The sequence below is a fragment of the Cupressus sempervirens genome, chromosome 11 (genome assembly GCF_028749045.1).
Source record: "Cupressus sempervirens isolate cs-2001-9-10 chromosome 11, ASM2874904v1, whole genome shotgun sequence".
NCBI lineage: Eukaryota > Viridiplantae > Streptophyta > Pinopsida > Cupressales > Cupressaceae > Cupressus > Cupressus sempervirens.
In genome coordinates, this window is record NC_143128.1 from 445,500,359 (window position 1) to 445,520,698 (window position 20,340).

The window sequence follows — 20,340 nt, forward strand, 5'->3', positions numbered from 1 at the left end:
TCATGCATCATCTGAGCTAATTGGTCTTGCATAATTTTCAGTTGTTTTTGGAGTTTAGAAGTCTCAGTTTCTTCTTCAGGCATGATAATGGTTTCCACATTGAAATGAGAAGGTAACTTTGCTCCCTCTTGGGCAAGTTTGAGAAAGTACTTTTCTTTCTCTTTGTTGAGTAGGATTTCCATGACCTTTTGGAAGTTTTTGTCTCTTTGACATTTTACTATGTGTTCTGGGAGTATTTCCACCTCTTCCTGTTCCTCATCAGTGTCATAGTCTTTCTCTTTCTCTTTGTCATTCCTAGGTGGTTCTTGATGTTGACTATGACTACTATGTTTAGGTTCATGATTAGTTATTATAGGAACGTGTTCAGTTTCAATTTGTCGTGTTTCAAAAGGTCCTCTAAAAAAAGATCAGACATTGTGTTTGGTAACGCAAGACCTCTTCCTATCTCAACTTCCTCTTGGTACAAAGGATTCCTAACTTGTTGTAGGTTTATGGAAAATGTTTGTTGAGTTCGAGGTGACCTAGTAGGTGAGGGGGATCATGAAGATGCCTCACTATCTGAACTAGATATAGATTGTGTAACGAAAGGTAAGTGACCTCTACCATGATTATGACCCCTGGCATGACCACGTCTAAGTCTAAGAGGATAAAACATGTTGTCGCTTCTGGTTGCGACAGTCATAGACAAGGACAAGAAGTTAGAACTTGGACAAGGACTATACTAAGATTGAGTCTCAAAAAGGACAAGATAATAGCAAGAATGTTGTACACTAAGGCACAAATGGTCTGATTTAAAGGCTAGAATAGCTAGAGATTATGACCAATGCAACACAAAGTGTGACAAGCATTAAGAAATGAAGACAAAAGGTAACTTAAGAGACGAGACCAGTCAAAGTAGAAGACACAAGTCTTCAGCTAAGCAAAGTGTCACTATTTTAGGACTGTTTGCAGATAGAGAGTGATAAAAGGACATAGAAAAAGATAGCATACAGGCCGCAGATAGCTAAAACAGACCCAAATTGGTAATGCTGACACAAAGTCTCGTGCGAGAAACTTTTACAGGCCGTGCAAAGAAGTTTTACAAGTCGCGTGAAGAAGTTTCTTGGTTGATGCAAGGGTCAATGACAGTGTTTTAATTTTGTGTGAGAAAGTTCACAGGGTTGTGCAAAGACTCATGATAGAATTTTAATTTTGTGTGATAAAAAAATGATTTTGTGCGAGGACCAAATGATTTCGCGCAAGACCCAAATGATTTCGCGCAAGAAAGCAAACCAGTTTTACAACAACAACTGATTTTGACAAGGTTTCTGGACTTTTTGGATAGATTGGGCAGATTTTTTAGACAAGTTCAATTGGACAAACAGTGAGATTGACCTTGCAGGATGTTTGGACAAAGTTTCAAGTTTTCAATTTAGGTAAAGTGTTCAAAGAAGACAATGGGAAGTAAGTAGTAGTTGAAAACAATCCTGCTAAGGACAAGGCAACTCAACAGGATAGGGGAGTCTTGACTTTTGTTTGTTGTAAAATGGTTTGGACTTTGTTGATGACTCGATAACAGACACACTTTATCCCTAGAAATAAAAATTGGTAGAGAAGGCAAAACCTTTGTCCCACATCTTATGCACATTCGTGTACCTCACACAGCCATATCACCCACTAGAGGGCGCCCATGTTTTTGGTATATTCAAAGGACTCAATAGTATACGCTGAACAAGCACCCTTGTGGCAGGGGACGAGTGCGTATACCACCTTCAGATGTCCAGTAGCATGCCTATGGTGAGTTCTATAGGAGAGATTCTTCCCCCTCCATGCACAAAGATTATGCCTCCTTTCAGAGGTGAATCGGGTGGCTTCTAACTAAGAGGTTTTTACTTGGCTTTCATTCGAATTAATTCCCAATGGCTCCACAAGTGGAGTTGAGACCAGCAACCCACACCAACATCTAAAAGTGCACACTACTTGCTTAACAAGCCAGGGGCCAGTGCCAACCAGTGCACAGACAGAGCTTCCCCTTGATATGTGATATCAAGAATAAAGGGGAAGAAATTAATCTGGCTTTGGAGTCTTTCGCTCTACAAAGCATCTTGATTATAGTGAGTTGGAATCTCCGGTGAAAGGAGTGTGCTCACTTGGGTTGTTCCTAGAGGTTGGATCACTCCGGCAAGCCCTCTAAAGGATTGACATGGACTGGTGGTTTAGATCTAAGGTTTCGAGTTTCTAATTTCCCTTAAGGGGAAAGAGCATAATCCTCTACCTTATTTCCTCGTCCAAACACACCAAACAAGTTAATTATCGACTTGGCTTAATCAATCCAAACTCATTCTTCCTTAAATATTTTGATTCCCTTAAAGGAAATCATTATCTCATCATAGAAGAGAATAAGTGTTGGAGAACCACCAAGCTACTTGCCTTCTTCAAAGTGTCATCTTTCAGAAGCGTCTAGGTTTCTAATTCACTCTTGGTCATGACTTCCAAGAAGTGAAGAGCATATTCCCCTATTCTTTCGTCTTGCACCCTAGGAAGTTTACAAGCTCCTAATTAGAATAATTTTGAAAATAGAAAAGGAAGACACACATTGTTTTGTGGTTTTGAAAATATTGATCTTTGACAAGCGTGTCTTTGACAGCGTCCTGCAAGCAAACTGTTAGTCTATTTTCAAGTGGGTTTTAAAAGGAATCTTTTTCAATACGTCCTACAAACAAAGGTTAAGCTGCAAGAAATCAAAGATCAGATTAAGACAAGTACATTAGCAAAATCAGATAAGATGAAGATCAAAAAATAATGCTAAAAATTGAAACTGTTGTCATAGGATTTTGTGTGAAATCTCTATTCAAGCCACATGAAATTGTTTGCAGCCTACATAAATTTTTTTTATGGCCCGCGCAAAGAAATAGGTGCTGCACAAAATTTTGCGCACTTAGGAACTTTCTCGCGTGACCTAGAGAGAATCTCTACGCGAAGATTCTGGATCCTCACACGAAAATAAACAATTTCATGTGAAGATTCTCGAATCTGTACGAAATTTTACGGACAGAGAATTTAAAATTTGATTTAAAAAATGTAGAGAAGCATTGAGAAATTTATTTTCTCAGGCCCCACGATGGGCGCTAGAAATGTACCTATAAATTCTAGGCCTCTGAACCTCACAGACACTTCGACATAGTCATTACCTACGAAATCATCCTGGAATAAACATTGAGTTGTTTATCCAAGAGGTCCGATAGAGTGACCTATCACCTTCTATCTAGAAGGATTTTCCTAATTAATGTCCTCATATTTGAGGTGTAGGCAACCAGACCTTCTAAGAACAAAGGATTTAAATAAAATGCAATTAGTCTATATGATCGTGCAAAGTATTCTAGAATGAAAGATGCATTCTAATCTAAGAACATGTAAAGTAAATTAATCTAAATGTATGCAAGATTAAATCTAAATGAGAATTAAGCTAACAATGAAAAGATGTAAGAATATGTTAAAGCAAGGTGAGTGCAAAATGTGACAACAATTCGATAGCACAAAAATTCAACCTTTGTAATGAGGAAATGGGGGTCTCTTAAATAGACTTTCCTGGAATCCATCAACGGTTGAGATCAATTTCAATAAACGGTTAGGATTGAAGATGAAGTTTAGTCATAAAGGAAGATTCCCAAATCAAAGGGAGTTAACTGGCTCAGATCTGAGTGTAAGAGTCAGTCAACTCAGATAGGAGTTGTAGAAGGCAGAAGGACCCATTTTCCAAACAGCTTCTGGGGCAAGACCACTAAACTTCATTGTCCTACTAATCTCTCAAATTATATCCTATCAACTAGAACAATCACTGTTAGACCTTCATTAGTACATTTGAGGCCATTTTTAAACCAAAATTGGTCAAAATTTTGACCCAATTTTTGACTAAAGTTCGACCAAATTTGACCAACCCATTGGTTGAATTTTTTCTCATCTAAATTTCAACCAACCTACTAGTTGGTCAAAATTTTGACCAATACATTGGTTGAAAACTGTCAAACATGTTGGGCCAAGTTCTGCCAAGCATTGGTCAAAATTTTGACCAATGCTTGGTAGTTCTTGACCAATCCTTGGTAGTTCTTGACCAAACATTGGTCAAAAACCATCAAACATGTTGGCCCAAGTTCTGCCAAGCATTGGTCAAAATTTCAACCAACACTTGGGAGTTCTCGACCAAACATTTGTAAGGAAACTTGACAATAAAGAATATAACCGTTTCCACATAACCCATAATAAATCTGAAATAAACACGGAATTAAAATCCACATGCAAGAGAATAAACAACATACCCACAAAATTGTGACACAAGATATACCCTGGGAAACCCTCATTGAGGGAAAAACCCAGCCTCCAAAAGCATCCATCACCATGTATTATTCAGCAAAAATACCATTGCCATACAACCATGGAAGCCTTCATGGCCATAGCCACAACCGAGCAAACTATGTGAACAAGCATGAATCCACACATCCCATGCCATGCTTTCAACCTTCACAAATGCTCCCTTGGCTAACCTGTCAAGCCTTGTCTCGCTCGACTCTTGCCTTTTGTCTTCTCCTTGTCACTCTATCTCTCTCTACAACAACTACCCTTGTGGCTGCTTATATAGTAGCAAGTCCCACAAAACCACGAAATGGTATTACATAAACCATGTACTAAAACCATGTGCTACCTAACCCACTAACCCCACATTTAATATTGGGCATTTAATTCTTTTCCCCAATATTAAATAATTACATAAAATATTATCACAATGTTACAATACAACTCATCAAGAATATTACATGGGAATCTTTACATGTTGCACGTCCATCTAGGTACAACATAATAAAATAAAATAATAAAATAATAATATTATGCAATGTGTGCGACACCCATTATCTCAACAACATTGGTCAAAATTTTGACCAATGCTTGGTCAAATTTTTTTTTAGGCTCACACTTATTGAGGTCCACTTTAGCAATGACCCTTCCTATGAAATTGTTGGCTAAAACCTTTCTAATGAGATAATGTGTTCTAAGCTCTTCACCAATGGGATGGAACATGAATCTAGGACGCAGTTGTGCATCACCTATATCATGACTCTAACTAAAGTTAAGAGCCTCTATTATTGAATTCTCTTCCCTATCACTCATATTCATTTCCTTTGCTATGAGAAATAAGGAAGATAATTCAATAATAGAGGCTCTTAACTTTAGTTACAGTCATGATATGGGTCATGCACAACTGCCTCTTGGATTCACATTCCATCCCACTGATGAAGAGCTCATAACACATTATCTCATTAGAAAGGTTTTAGATAGCAATTTCAGAGGAAGGGCCATTGCTAAAGTGGACCTCCACGAGTGTGAGCCTTAGGGAGGGTTCAATTCCCTCCTTTATTATTCACTATGCGTATAATCCCACACACCCATTTGATCTCGAATGATGATGTACTGAATGTTGAGTGTCTATGTTGAGTGCTCCAAAACCATCCATTTCATACCTTCATCTATACACAATGTCTTTCTAGTTTCTTTCTACTCACACACCCATTTCATTTCATATGATCATCTAAAAATTGTGTCACTCTAAGCTCTCAATTGTTTCCTCTTGATTGATCATGTACTGTTGAATGAGAGCTTTGTTATAAGCTATAGGCATCCATCAAAGCATAAAGGATTTTGTTAGACGGTGTAGATGAAGTAGTAGCATTTTCCTTGGGAGACATGCTTGCAAAATGGAAGCATAGATAAGTCATGTGAACTATTTGACAAGATCCTTGAATGTAATGTGGTCATCAAAAGCCATGGTTGCTAGATATGCACAAAATAGATATATTGAGAGAATATATTTGTTTAAGTTGCAACTGCCCTAGTAGACATGCATGCAAAATGTGGAATCCTAGATGAATAGTTCAATTGACTCCTCCTCCTAGAGGAAGGCTACAACAAATATGTAGTTCAATTAAATGGTCTATAGATACCATCAGGATAAATCACAACTATGGATAAATCATCATATTAGAGAATCACAACTATGGATAAATTTTCATTTAGAACTATTTTCACTAGTAGCTAAGATATCAATTTGCATCATACATGAAAGAAGTTGAAGAGCATTCAATACACATCAACATCATGAGAAGAAGTGATTTGGTTAATGAACCAATTACTAAATCAATATGGAGTGATACAAAATAGCAAATGAGGAATCCATAATGGGTATTCCAGTTCCCAAGTGCTGATAAGTATGATAGCTACTATGAAGACTAAAAACCAAGTGATAATTGATCAATGATCGTATGTATATCCAATGATGGTCCATGATTACCATGTAATAGGATGATACACAAATAAGGAGAAGCTATATCAATAAACATAAATAATCAAGATGACATCAATCAACATATGACTGAGCAATAATAAGCATACAACACTCATAATTGATACCACTATGGAGGAACAACAATATGTTATGATAATGATTAAGTGAAAAAATGACAAACTTTGAGATTTATTGAACCAATGAACCATATTATTATACTAGCTCATGCACACTGACTAGTGAGATTATTACTATTGGCATCCAATAAGGAGAATATTATAATCAATAACTAAAGGCTGATTAATTATTGAATGAAAGGATGCAAATCTAACAAGGAAAAGGTGCGTCTAGAAATGATCATGAAGGGATACAATCTTCATTATTAAAAAATGTTATTCTAATTGATCTTATTGTTAGAAGACTTTTAATGGAAAGGTGCGATTAGCAAAGGAAATGAAGGGACATGAGACATGTCCCATACAATGGCACTCCTCACTCAAGGATGTAGATATAAGAAATCTTTTCCATTGATCATTCAAAAATACAATACAAATTATTCAAAACACAAAACAATTTAACACAAATGACTTATATTCATCTAAAGAGGTTCTTCAAAATCTATTTTTTCTTTCAATCATTTTATCTTTATTATTCCTAGGTAAAAGAAATGAATATTTCTAACTTTTGAATCTACATGAACAGTGCACAACTTTTATTCAACAAAGGTATGAAAAATACTCATGATAGATAGCCATTGTCAGTATGCTCCAGAATACTGTTAGTTGGCTTTTTCTAGTATGTTTTGATTGTCTCCAAGTAACAAGCACACTCTTCCACACTCCAATCTCCAAACAACAATCCTAATTAAAGACAAAAAAATTCTCCCATTTAAAAGAAAATAAATTAGTTTTTCATGCATGTTTGACCCTATGTTCTGAGTGTTCCTTGGTGGGGTAGTACAAAGGATCTGTTGTGTCTTCCTAGGCAAGTCTACAAGAGGTTGGAACATAGTAAATTACAAGAAAATCCCAGTAACAAATGTATAATGTATAGTAATATTAAAACCTGGAAGGATTGCTACCGAAGAGGCAAAACTGATGCTAAAGATAACAATTTGATTTTGGAAGGTGAATTAAAAGCGATTGCAATAGATGATCTAGTAATCAATTATGAAGTATTTTCCAAGACTTCAAAAATTATGGAAAAACATTCATGTGAGCCAGTATTTTAAGAAAGAAGCCCAATTTTATACATTTTTCAAGTTGTATATTAAAAGTGTTACTTAGCATTTTGACTTTTACTAGCTTTGAGGATGAGTCTCTTTAAGGAAAAGGGCATGTTGTGTGCCTAGACACAAAATAACATTATACTTGTTTTCTAGCCTATAGCCCTAGTTCCCAAAAATACATCTCTTCTTTTCAAAATGCAATAGATAGAACCACCATTGTTTGAGTACCATTTCTTTACAATTAGGAATTTGTAGCTGTAGTTTATTTTAGGAGAGCATGAACTTCCCATATTTTGCAAATATGGTGTTGTTTGCTATTTTTTTGCAATTCATTCTATGAATTTTTAAGGAACTCCTCATAATTTGCACTATGAAGGAAATAAAACAATATTCAAAACTAAAATGAAAACCATTTATTTCATTGGTAAATAGTAGGGAACACAGTCCTCTAATGGCAGAAATGATAACTCAAGGTGAAAAAGGCTTCTAAGGAGATGCAAGCAAGATGATTAAAGAATTTTTTCATTCTTAATAGATAGAATCATACCTCAAAAATCCATCCATAGGTTCAATGAGAGGTTCCCAAAAGTCATGCTTTTCATTGTATGACCTTGTCACTAATGATAGATTTATTGTTGAATTTAAGTAATGGAGTCTTCCATGTAAACTAGACATGATGCCAGTGAAAAAAATGTTCAACAATGGAACCATCTGCATGGACAAATGAAAAGTGAAAACCAATGTCAAACCACTGATGGATTCCATGATTTAAAAATCATCATATAGATCAAAACTATTAAGATATAAGATTTACATAGCCATTTTCATCACTAAATTGTGAGAGTACATGCAAGCAAAGTATCACATCACAACATTCCTACCCATGAAATGCTTACTAGACCCCCAAAATCATCAAAAAGTGTTGTTGAAATCCTTTATACTTGGGCATCAATCACTAAGTCATCTAGTTCATGGGAATTGGTCTGATCAGCCAGTCTTAGGGAAAACCTTCTTGGTGGCCTTTTTATTCCAAGTCTTACAAGCAATGTACCAGCCTGTAAATTGCCTCACATGGTCAAATTCCAAAAAAATAAAAAAAGAATCTCAATTATCCTTCTGCAAAAATGATCAATAGATTATACCTCACTATCTAGCATCCATATGCTAAAGTCTTCTCTTGTCTACTTAATTTCAGTTGTATCCCAAATACTGTTATTAGGGAACTGAGCTCCAGTTACTAAATTATTATGAATACAATGCAATGATTTGAATTCACCTGGTTTTGGGGGAGATTTGCTTGCAATGCATCCTAGAGAAACGTATCCAGGAGGAGCATGAGGCAACCAGAAGAAGATACTTTCCATGCCTCTATGTTTATATATTTGTCCCATTTTTATGAAGTCTAATGGTGGTTTTAAAAGAACTCGGTCATTTAGGTCGTGAAGAATCAAACTTTCATTTGGAAGCTCAAATTTGCATTCTAGAACATTTCAACAATAGGAGAAATGTTAATAATGGCAGTCATTTGAAGTACAAAATAAAGAAAAGCTTTATAGAAATTGACCTGTACAGTGAAGAATTGAACATGTAAGGAAGATAGTTAAGAACCAAGATTGATGTACAACAATTTAAAAAGATAGATAAAGTGTGCTTTGCCTATTGAGGTATATGTGGCATTTTTTGTTGCTACTACTTTTGTTGAATGGGTGCAGCTCCAGACCACCTAAAATTAGATCATTATCCTTGTTGTGACTGAGCCAGAGAAAGATAAAAATTTGGAATAGGTACATTTCCTGGCCTAATACCAGGGACAAGCTTCTATTGACAACCAAATCCACTAGCCTGCGACAAAATTGGCATTAGATCATCAACTACTAATGAAAACAATGTTGAATGAAGAACTTGCAAAAATTTGGATTGGTTTTCCAAGCATGACATGCTAAAAAGGGAAATTTGTTCTTATATAAGAACATAACAAATAAAAGCTGATGAACATTGAGCTTTTCATTTCAAATCAGTCACCAAACAAAAGTTGACACATCGTTTTCTTCAAGATGGGCATAGAACCATTTGCAGGGTATCAAAATTAACTTTGAATTGATTAGCATAGATTAACAACATCAGTAGAAAATATATCAAAAAATATGAATATATATCATATTTACTTGGGGTGGCATGAGTGTGGGTGGACCCTATCCATAGAACATTGGTTGGCTTAGACCTGCACCTCCAGGAGGGTATATAGGAAGACGAGTTGGCATAGCTTGTGCCATGCCAACTGGATTTTGCATTTGTGAGAATTGTGCCTGCATAAAATAATCAAGATATGCCAAATGAGTATGACATTTTCATTGACAGAATACTAACAATTTCAACCAACCAAATAGACATTGTGAATCAATCATTCTCAGAGTCATACTAGTTACGACAATATTTTGAGTAAGAAAATACATTCCAGTAATAAACACACATTTAGGAACCCAACAATTCCTAAATTTCTACCCAGACTTAACCATCTAACCTACTGACTATATTATTAATACCCTTCCACCCCGTATAACCTCATGACCATTCTTTCCTACTCTTATCAGAAATAGTTCCATCAAGATAGAAAGTCCATACTAAATGTCTTAATTATTGAGTTTCTATATATAGTTATCTTATTTAGACTACCTGACTTTGACTTTTAGTAAATTTGCTAAATCTTAGAGATAAATTGTAAGATAAGCACAAGAATTGAATATGGATCCATCTTGTTGAATTGGTTTCAAAATAAACAACATGGAATCAAGTTTGTAAATCTACTCCTCAAAATAAGAATGAAAAGAAGTACATGTAACCTTTCTCTTCTCTCTTCTTTTCGTTGAGTCAGCGCAACATAGAGTGGCTTGTTGACTACTATTTTCCCATTCATTTTTACAAGCTACATACAAAAACTTACAATCTTAAGACAAGAGATATCAGAAGACAAGTTTTAGGAGTTCAAAATATTTAATAAATATTTACATCTACTCAAAACAAGCCATACTTATAGCTCAAGATGCTTCATCAAGAGTTGAGAAGGCCACAAAATCGAAGCCCCAACTATAACATTCAATCAATACAATCACATAACATTCATTAATATGATATAACATTCATTAATACGCAATAATCAGCATTGGTTGTTGTTCATTAATGATGTGGAGGGAGGGTGGTGGTCTTCAAGACATAATGAGAATTTAGAAATTTTAGAGGTTTAGGCACTCTAGCCTATCAACTACTTCAAATGCTTAAGAGATCAAAGTTGTCAAAGCCTTATACTACACTCCTAAATGATAATTTTGGTGTTATAGGCTATTAATGACTTTCATTCAATGGATTCTAAGGTTGTATATCAATCCCATACTCTACGTTTGGTAAAATGCTCACAATCTATCACAGAGACCTACTTCAGCAACCAAGTGGCCCTATAGAAAAGCAAAAAATGGAAATAACTTTTTTTTTACTCAAAACACCTGGAAAGACATTTGCATTTACAAATACCCTTTTGGGAGTACTACAACATATCAAAAACTTCTTATTGACTATTTTGCACCAGTACACCTATTCTTAACAGTTACCCTATTTCAATGCATGGAAATTGTCTAAATTAACAAAGTATGTGGTAGATTACACCTAGCACTTCCAACTCTTGGATAGTGACTTATTCTATCTTCAATTGCCCAAATCTAAAGGCAATTTGTCTCACGGGCCATGCAACAACCGTATCCCCAATTGGTGTCTTCCAACCCTATCAACTAGGACATCCTCAATCCACTATCTCCACATGACTCTGTAATGAATTGGTGATAGATTCACCATCAAATGAACATTGTATAATGTTACCAAACATAAAATATACCTATTGTTTGTCTAGATTAGCCACTGCAATACTCGGTACCCAATTTCAGCACTTGTTCTCACTGTTCAACTTGTGATCACACTGTATCAGAACTACTCTTCCTTTAGGTGAGGCTTAATTTTCTTGAGAAAGTGAGTGACTTGAATATAGAAATTGAGTGACTATTACCTACCAAATAAGTGTTCAGAAATAATAGCAACTGAGAGTTGTGCAACATAAACAAGATATGGCTGGAAGTAAGCGTTCATGTATTTTGTGCAGCTGGATAGTCTACAAAAGTCCCAAAAGGGATCAGACATATGTCATAAACAAAAACATCAACATGAATTAATTCAAATATTGAAATGTAAAAAAACAAGACCTAAATTGAAGAACATCAAAGACAGTCAAAATATAGGTAAAGGAAAGAACTAAAAAAACCTTATTAAAAATTGATCTCGTCTTTGGGGAAGAATTTTTTATAAAGGGATTGGTGCTTATTGATATTGATATCATTCATTAGACAACCTCACACTTTAATATTGAAACAACTAATGTTTTAAAAGATAAAGGCTACTCTGGACCAGTTCACCTCAAGGTAGAAAAAACTAAAGACTAGATTTTAGTGCATGACGTTTGAGCAGAGCTAAAATGATATAGATGCATACCTATGTTACCAATGGTGCTCAAGTCTTTGCAAATATGAGCAAACTCTTGTGATGGTGTAGTGCCTCTCCCATTTGACTTTTGTTAGTCATCCTGATGGATGCAACCTTGCTAATCTTTTGTTGTGATGGGATCATGATTGTGACCCTGAGTGGTCTACACAGTTGAGGTGTTTGGATTTATGTTTTTTGTATCAGTTGCTTTGATTATGCTTTTGACTGATCTTTGAGATTATGATGTGATTCTTGGTTCACTGAGGTTTGTGCTAGTGATTACCAAGATTGATGTGGTATCATGAGGTTGTTTCGTGATTACCTTGAGATGTGTGCAGAGATTGCACTATGTTCTTTTTACCATGCTACACTGGACTAGGTTCCTGTAGCAGTGGTTAGTCATGTTTATGACTATGGTTGTTTATATGTTTTAAATGCCTTTTTAATGCAGAGTAAACAATCATTATTTAATGCTTAATTAATTAGAGTTGGATTATTTGGTTATGTGTTGCGGACATTTTCCTTGTTACATTTTGATCTGAGAGGTATCTGTTCTTATGTGATGTTTTACATTTGAGATGACCCGAGGGTCAGATGCTATCCTTGATTTCAGTATCATAGATTTTAGACTACTATGTTGTTCAGTAAATCATATTGCATGATGATGCCATTTTGAGATGACAATGTGTTTTTATGATGATATTTGTTTATCTAGTTTTTTTGGACATACCTTTGATTATGTTATGTGATGGATTTAATGCTATGGTTATTTACTCCATTCCTGCATTGTTATGCTTTATGCGAACATGAGTGATGTAAATAGATTATTTTAATATAACTAAATAAATGGTTAAATTAGGTGATTTAACACATTATTGCTTCGGCTATGTTATTATATGCAATTGCACTTGATCGTATTGTTTAGTGTGTAGGATTTATATCCTTGGCAGTGGCACATGGAGTTAGTGATTCAGCCATTCATATTTTACCAATGTCATCCTTATATGGTCGACGTATCCTTAATTAAATGTTTAATTTTAACCTTTTGGTGATTATTAAACTGAAACTCATTTTCATTATGTGATTAGACCAATAAGCATGTCTGTGCATTTAGAGGTTCGCATTGTCGTGAAAGTTGTTAAGGAGATTTATGTGTTTTTGGGTTTTCGAGCTTTTTAATTGATTTATTTTAATTTTTGGCAGCTTTGCCATAAATGAATTTCTATTTATAGGAATAGCCTATTTTTGTTTGGGTCGATTTGGGGTTTAACTAGGTTGGCTAGTTATTTTCCCTAATCGATTATTCACTCGAAAAGTGAATAAATATCCAAGAGGAATTTAATTCCACACTTCTCACTTTTGAATTGGAAAGTTGGAGAGTAAAACCCAAAATCCTCTTCATGAGGATTTACTATTTTGTTTGTTGTGGAAGCTATGGGCGTGGGATCGTCGCGAGGTTCAGCTCATTGGATCCAGCTTGGGGAAACCTTGGATTGTCGCAATTTTCAGCCACTTTTGCGAGCGTTTTATTTTTTGGTTCAGTTTTCTGTTTTGCCCTTTTGGCTATGAGGTAGGGCTTTCCCGTTTTATTGTTCGGCTCTGTTTCTACTTCTATTTTTGGTAGCCATTTGTTTTGAGGCTAAGAACTAGTGTTCCCCTCCATTTTTGTATGTTAGTTCTACCTGGTTGGGTGGGTATGAACATTTCCCTATTTTTTGGGATAAGGGTTTGGGATTTTACACTGTTATGCTGGCCATTTTTGCATACGATGTTCGATTCCATTTATTTTTGGATTTTTGAGGTTTTTGAACCCAAAGGCCAAATGGGTTTTAATTTTGGAATTTTTCTTAAATTTGGAGTTTTTACCTCATTTTGTGTGCTACCCTATTTTCTTGGGTTTTCTTAGCACAATGTGGGTCATGGACTTGGATGATCCGTTTGGATATCAGTTAGACCACTTCTGCACTTTTATGTTTCATTGGGATGCATGTTGCATCTGTACTCCCAACGTTGTGTTCGGTTGAGTGATTTTATACTTGGTGTTATTGTTTCTTTTAGACCTTTGCTTTTGTTTTGTGAACATTAGGATTCGTGTAGAATCCATACTCTTGGATTGAGGCCGGTTGAGTAAGTTCATGATGTTTGGTCTTGTTGCATCATGGAGATTCATGTAGAATCTATACTCTCGGATTGAGGCCGGTTGAGTGATTTTATGATGTATGGTTTTATTGGCTTTGGGATTTGTGTAGAATCCATCCTTCCCGTGTTGCTTTCAGTTGGGTGTTTTCTTTGCATTGTGTTCTCATTCCTATCTTTGTGTTATGATCTTTGTGATGGTGGTGCACCACACACGAGTATGTGCACATACATTTGTTGGGTGACTTGCGAGGCTCGATCTTCTGTGGATTTGCCGAGAGTTATGATCATTGGGGTTGGGATGGGAGTATGCATGCCCACAGGAACTTGTTGTAGAATGAGCATGGGTAGGGTAGGGTAGCATCTAGAGGGGGCTTCTCTCTCGTAGCTTGGCGTTCATGACACCGGAGGTTGACGAAGGATAAGAATTTTTAAGAAAGTGATAACAAAATAAAATGTGTGATTGTTAATAAAACTTAAGATAAGTAAATTGTGTGAGCACCCAATTAAGTTTGAGGACACAATGTGTGAGCACCCGTTTAAGTTTGAGGACACACGATCCAAACTTGGGCTTTTTGATGCCAAGCGACTCTCCATGATGTTAGCCCCTACTTAGTAGCCTTTTGTGTGTCTGACCAGGACCTGTACTCCTTACATTCTCTTAGGTTCTTAGTTGCATCCATCATACTGTCTGGCGTGAGTGTTAGCCATGGATGTTCTTTTGTGTGTTTTTGGTTGGATCATTATCTCCATTAGCACGGCGGGTGTGGACCTATGGGTGCCATGTGATTGGGAGGCGTAGCTACCTTCACCACTTCTAGGGACCAGTGTACAGAGATGGTCTTTTGTCCTAGTGCGACCGTTGCTGGATGTCTCACTTGGTACTTTGAGTTCTGAAGTATTCTTTCTTGTGATTTATCCTTTCATTGGGATGCTTGTATAGCATGTTTAGATGATGTTAGTTTACTTGATGCATTCCCTTATCATGATGTTTAGCATATGATTAGATGATGTTATTTGATTTAGTAGTATATATGTTGCTTATTGTTGTTTAGCATGTGATAGGTGATGTTATCTACTGTAGGATTATCTTATGCTTTTCTACTAGCATGTTAGATTTCCTTATGCTTATATTGTTGCATGTTTTAGTTGTGATGTCTCTATTACGACAGTACTGATGATCTGGTCGGTGGCTTGGGATGTTACACATGGGGATGGCTAGGACCCACGATAGTCTTGTGATGCTATTGACGGTTGGGAGGAACCGCGTACTTAGTTTGGTTGTTCAGTTCATTGCGATGTTTAGTTCAATGTGTTCTTTGCTGCTGTAGTTTAGATGGATAGATTTTCTTCATTCTGTGTTGTTCTTGCACTCGAGTGTTCACTCCTCAATCTGTGTGGATCCGGTACTCCTTGGTGTGGAGGTTCTTTGGTCTATTCTTTGCCTTTCTGAGTTCTAGAAGTGTCTTTGTTTTCTATGGGCGACATTTGTTCAGCATGGTGCGACACTTTAAAAAGTCTCACATGCCCATGCAAACTATGTTGTACGACACTGTAAAGTATCACACGCATTCTTGAGAAATTTCGTATGACACTAGAAGAGTGTTGCACACCTTCTTGAGAAATGTCATATGATGCTGAAAAGTGTCACATGCTTTCTTGAGAAATGTCTTATGACACTGGAAGAGTGTTGCATGCCTTAAGGAGAAGTGTGACCCTCCCGTAGTAAGAAGTGTCGCACAGTTTTAGTAAAAAACTTGCACGTTCCATCAGCAAGCACTTCTCTTCATGATTCGATATTTTTGAGAGTTGTTTTGGATACCCTTTTGGGTGTTCTTTGACCCTATGTTTCTTTTTGCATTTTGTTGGTTTCTCTTGAATGCGATTTTCGTATTTCTGTTTTAGTCTCTTGGGGTTTAAAATATATTGTTTAAGTATAAGTTGATGTATATTTAATTTCTTATACTTAAGATATATTTTAATATATGCGACAAATCTTTTGAGATAGGTTTCAGACCTCTCGGAGATAAGTTATGGATTCTAGGAAATTTCAGGGCTTCAGAAATCCAGACTTAGCCAATTTTCAAGGCTTCAGGATTTCAGGCTTATCTAAATTTTAGGATTCTGCATTTTACCCCAGCTTGGTGTTTTATTGATGAGTGGTCATTTTTTGAGCCCTCATCTTGTTGTAGTGGTTGTTGGCTTTTGTTCGCATGTGTTAATCGGTAGTGGCGTTTGGAGATCTGTTGGTTGCCGAGATTGTGGTGAAGTCTTCCATTGCGATCTTTGTGATCCTTGTATGATGTTGTCATGTGCATTCATACTTGTTAAAAAAAAAAAAAATCTTGGCTTGTATTTCATCCTTGTTTCCAAGGATCTCCGGGTGGGGCATTACAGATGGCATCCTCACAATGGATTGATACTCTGACTCAAGAATACCCAAATGTTCAGTGTCGATATCCATTAACTTTATTTCAAAGTTAGAGATCTTATCTTGGTCTAATTCAAACATATGAATAATTTGTAAGAAAGTAGTCACATTTATTTCTCATTTAGTTTCTACAAATATAAATTTAGAAATAACAAAAATTATAAAATAAACTTTGCACCATATCATTAAATATATCAGGGAACAAAAAATAACATGAACACTTTATTTTGCACAAGGAGACACAAATCCAATTCTAGTTTTGTAGCCTAATACATGAAGAAAAGGCATGACATGTAAAAGCCATGCAAAAACACAAATCTCACATAACACAAAGAGAGGTATAGTCCCTATCCCAGTTGATAGTCTTCTCTCCATGCATACAAATGACTAATCATAATCAAGAACATGAACAAGGAGACACATTGAGAAAAAAAATAGGACATCAACATTTAGAAAAATCTAAAGAAAATCTATAACTCCAATGGAAAAGTCCAAGGCCCTTTAAAAGTTAACACTTCATTTGAAAAAGGGATATCAAAGTTCAAGAATATAAAGACTAATCTGTCAAAATTAATTGAATAAGAAGTTAAATAAAAGCCACTCAAGAGCTTTTTGAAGAAAGCAACTATCTTGGGACTAAAGAAAATATCTCATTCACATCTAAGGCTCGGGAATTTAACATTATCACATCCTTACAAACAAAAAAAAAATATAACAGTACACTTCATGAATCTATCAATGTCAAATCCTTGCAAACAAAGTACCAATATGATAGTACTGAATATTACACTTTACACTTCACTCCTTTTCTATCCGTTAATGTTGTTTACTTTTAACAACAATGATATAGCTCTTTAATTGGAAAAGGCTTATGAAACAAAATGCTTTCAAATTATATTCAACCAATTGCTTTTAGAAAATTAGAAAGCCCCAAGTAAAAATTGAAATATATGATTTGTAAGAGATGTCAGATAGAAGTTAAACCCTTGAAATGTTTGCAACTATCAGTAACAATTCCAGTCTTGGAGACACTTAAGCATGTTCATTGGTCTTTTTTAATTTGGTTTTGTTGTCATCCCTAGGTACAAACAACTTCACACTTATCGAGTCATGCTCGTAGTGGATCTTATGGTTCACTTTGCCTCTCTGGAAAGAGATCATGATGCAACTAAGCCCAACAAAATAGATATTTGGCATCAGTTCCTAATCATAAACTTTTGATTCAACAAAAGAGATGGTATCAGGGTTACCACACAATAGATTTAGATGTTGTTGACATTCCAACACTTATTCAACACTTGTCGAACCAATGGAGGATGTTATAGCACAACCTATGGTAGGTTCAAAAGATGGAGTTGCTCACTGGTGCACTATCTTCAACCCATAGAGATTGCTCTATTCATCAAAAATGCTACCACTAGGGGGGAAATGTTGAGAGATGGAAACAATACTGTTGACTACCCAAAGTCACTTGTAATATTCAAAATGAACATAGATTAATTATGCTGGAGACATGTGCTACCAATAAAAATTTAAAACCATTAAAATCTAACCCTGCACAAGTGAAACTAGAGACATAAAGTAAATCAAGATCCTTTAACTCTAATTGGTTTTCAAGGAACCATCCAAGTAGATGACAATTTTAACAGAGATTTTGGTATCCATTTTTAATCAAGGATTTGATAACTACCCACTAGTAATAATGGGGTTAGCTAAATTAGGTGGGTCCCTGCCTTTCATAATTGATAAAATCTTGCACAAAATATTCATCCAATGGATTGTCGATGATTGAAGAACTCTTTGTCATCTATGCATTAGTAGCAAAGTTTTTGATGTGGATAGTGCAATATGGTGACACCCTGCAACAATGCAGCAACAAACTGGCCATATCCTCACTTATAATTTAGGCATATCCATTTTTTTACCATCCTTTGACTGCATAGTGGAAGGATGATATCAACCCAATGAGATCAAACAAACAAAATTTATTTCTACTTTGGTAATGCCCAAGTATGACACATTCTACTCTATCTTAGAAAACCATTATCACCATACTTGTTATAGCCATTGGTCATGAACTATGTTAATATTGCATCTAGTTATTAACCCAAAAATAATAACTCCACTAGTAAAATACTGAAAATTAAGACCATATCTAGTCCTATACAAGTCAAAAAATATCTTATACTAGGCTGAATTTGTCTACAACAAGTCCAATATCCCCAAAATGTATTTTCTTAGAAAAAAAAATTATGGTTGATTTCTTCCACTCTTGCATTCTTATAATACTTCTTTCATATAATACTTAACATGCTAGAACAAACCAAAATGACCATATTGGTTCCAAAAACAATCTAAGACTTCTAATTTGGATTGCATTTCATTCTAATCATACATTGACAAAAGGACACTTTGAAAGAAGATTGGGAAAGATTTCTCGAAATCAATCATTGCCATGAGATAGCAAAAGATAAAAGGATCGTCGACATCACATTCTTATATATTTTTACTTTGAAGCTTTAAGACAATGACAATGGACACATAGGACCTGCAAGAATGAGAATTTTAGGTTGGTACTGTCCTAAGCTACAACAGAAGATATAATAATGCATCTACCCTGCTATGAGGTAATATGACCTAGTATCTACTGAGACATATTCCTAATATAAGGGAGTGTTTCTATATATTGTGGGAAAAGGAAAACTGATTTCAAGGATGTAAAAAATCATATTTTGAGGATGGAAGGGATTTAAGGCAGACGAATGGTAGGCTACTAAAATAAAATTTAACATTGATATTTGAATTTCTAGATCATACAAATAGATAAAAACACACAAAAATAATATTAACAAACCATAAGAAACTATTTTTCCCAAAAAGTAATTACAAATTAGTAATTCCACAATATATTAATCTATTTTATAGACCTATAAACATAAAAATAATTCATTGAGAGATGCCACAAAAGAAATGTTGCATCATGAATAGAGATCATAGGTACACTGAGCTCTAAACCCAAAAATTAGAGCCATTGTTAGATTGATATCTCAAAACTACACCTCTCTTTGTTTTGCTCTTCCACTTTTTATCCTCCCTTTCCCTCTTCTCTTTCGGTGAATATAAAACAACAATGAGGTGAGTTTGAAAAGTCATATTGAGTTTACAACCTTGGAGGGGCCTCCTTTCAAGCTTTAGTTGTTATGGAATGTTTTAAAATTTATATAGATTTTTTGTTATTTTAAAAAATTTACACATTTGATGTGGAAGACACTTTGAAATCTCTAGGATAGCCAGGGAAAGTTAGTAAATTCAGAGAACAACAAGAAGACATAAGAATGTTCCAACAAAGGGCAAAAAAAACTAAGATGTTCCTTCTTTTTTTTTAAACCTACCAAAATAAGAGGGATGGAGAGCGGATGTCCCTCCAAGTCTCTTTTACAGGGTGTCTAGGGGACATCCCAAAATTTCCAAAAAAGGAGGGACAAGAGGAAACATTCCTTCCAAGTCCCAAGGACACCCAGAACATCAATTGGGGAAAGATCATTTTTTATTAATCTATGATTAACTATAGCTATAATATTCTTTCTACTTAAGCCTTAGATATATATTGAGATTCCAATGCCGATGGCCAACCTGCTTACAATAACTAGAAACCTTTTCAATGCAAATGTTAGGCTAACCACGTGCACCCATCTTGGATCTGTCTCTTCA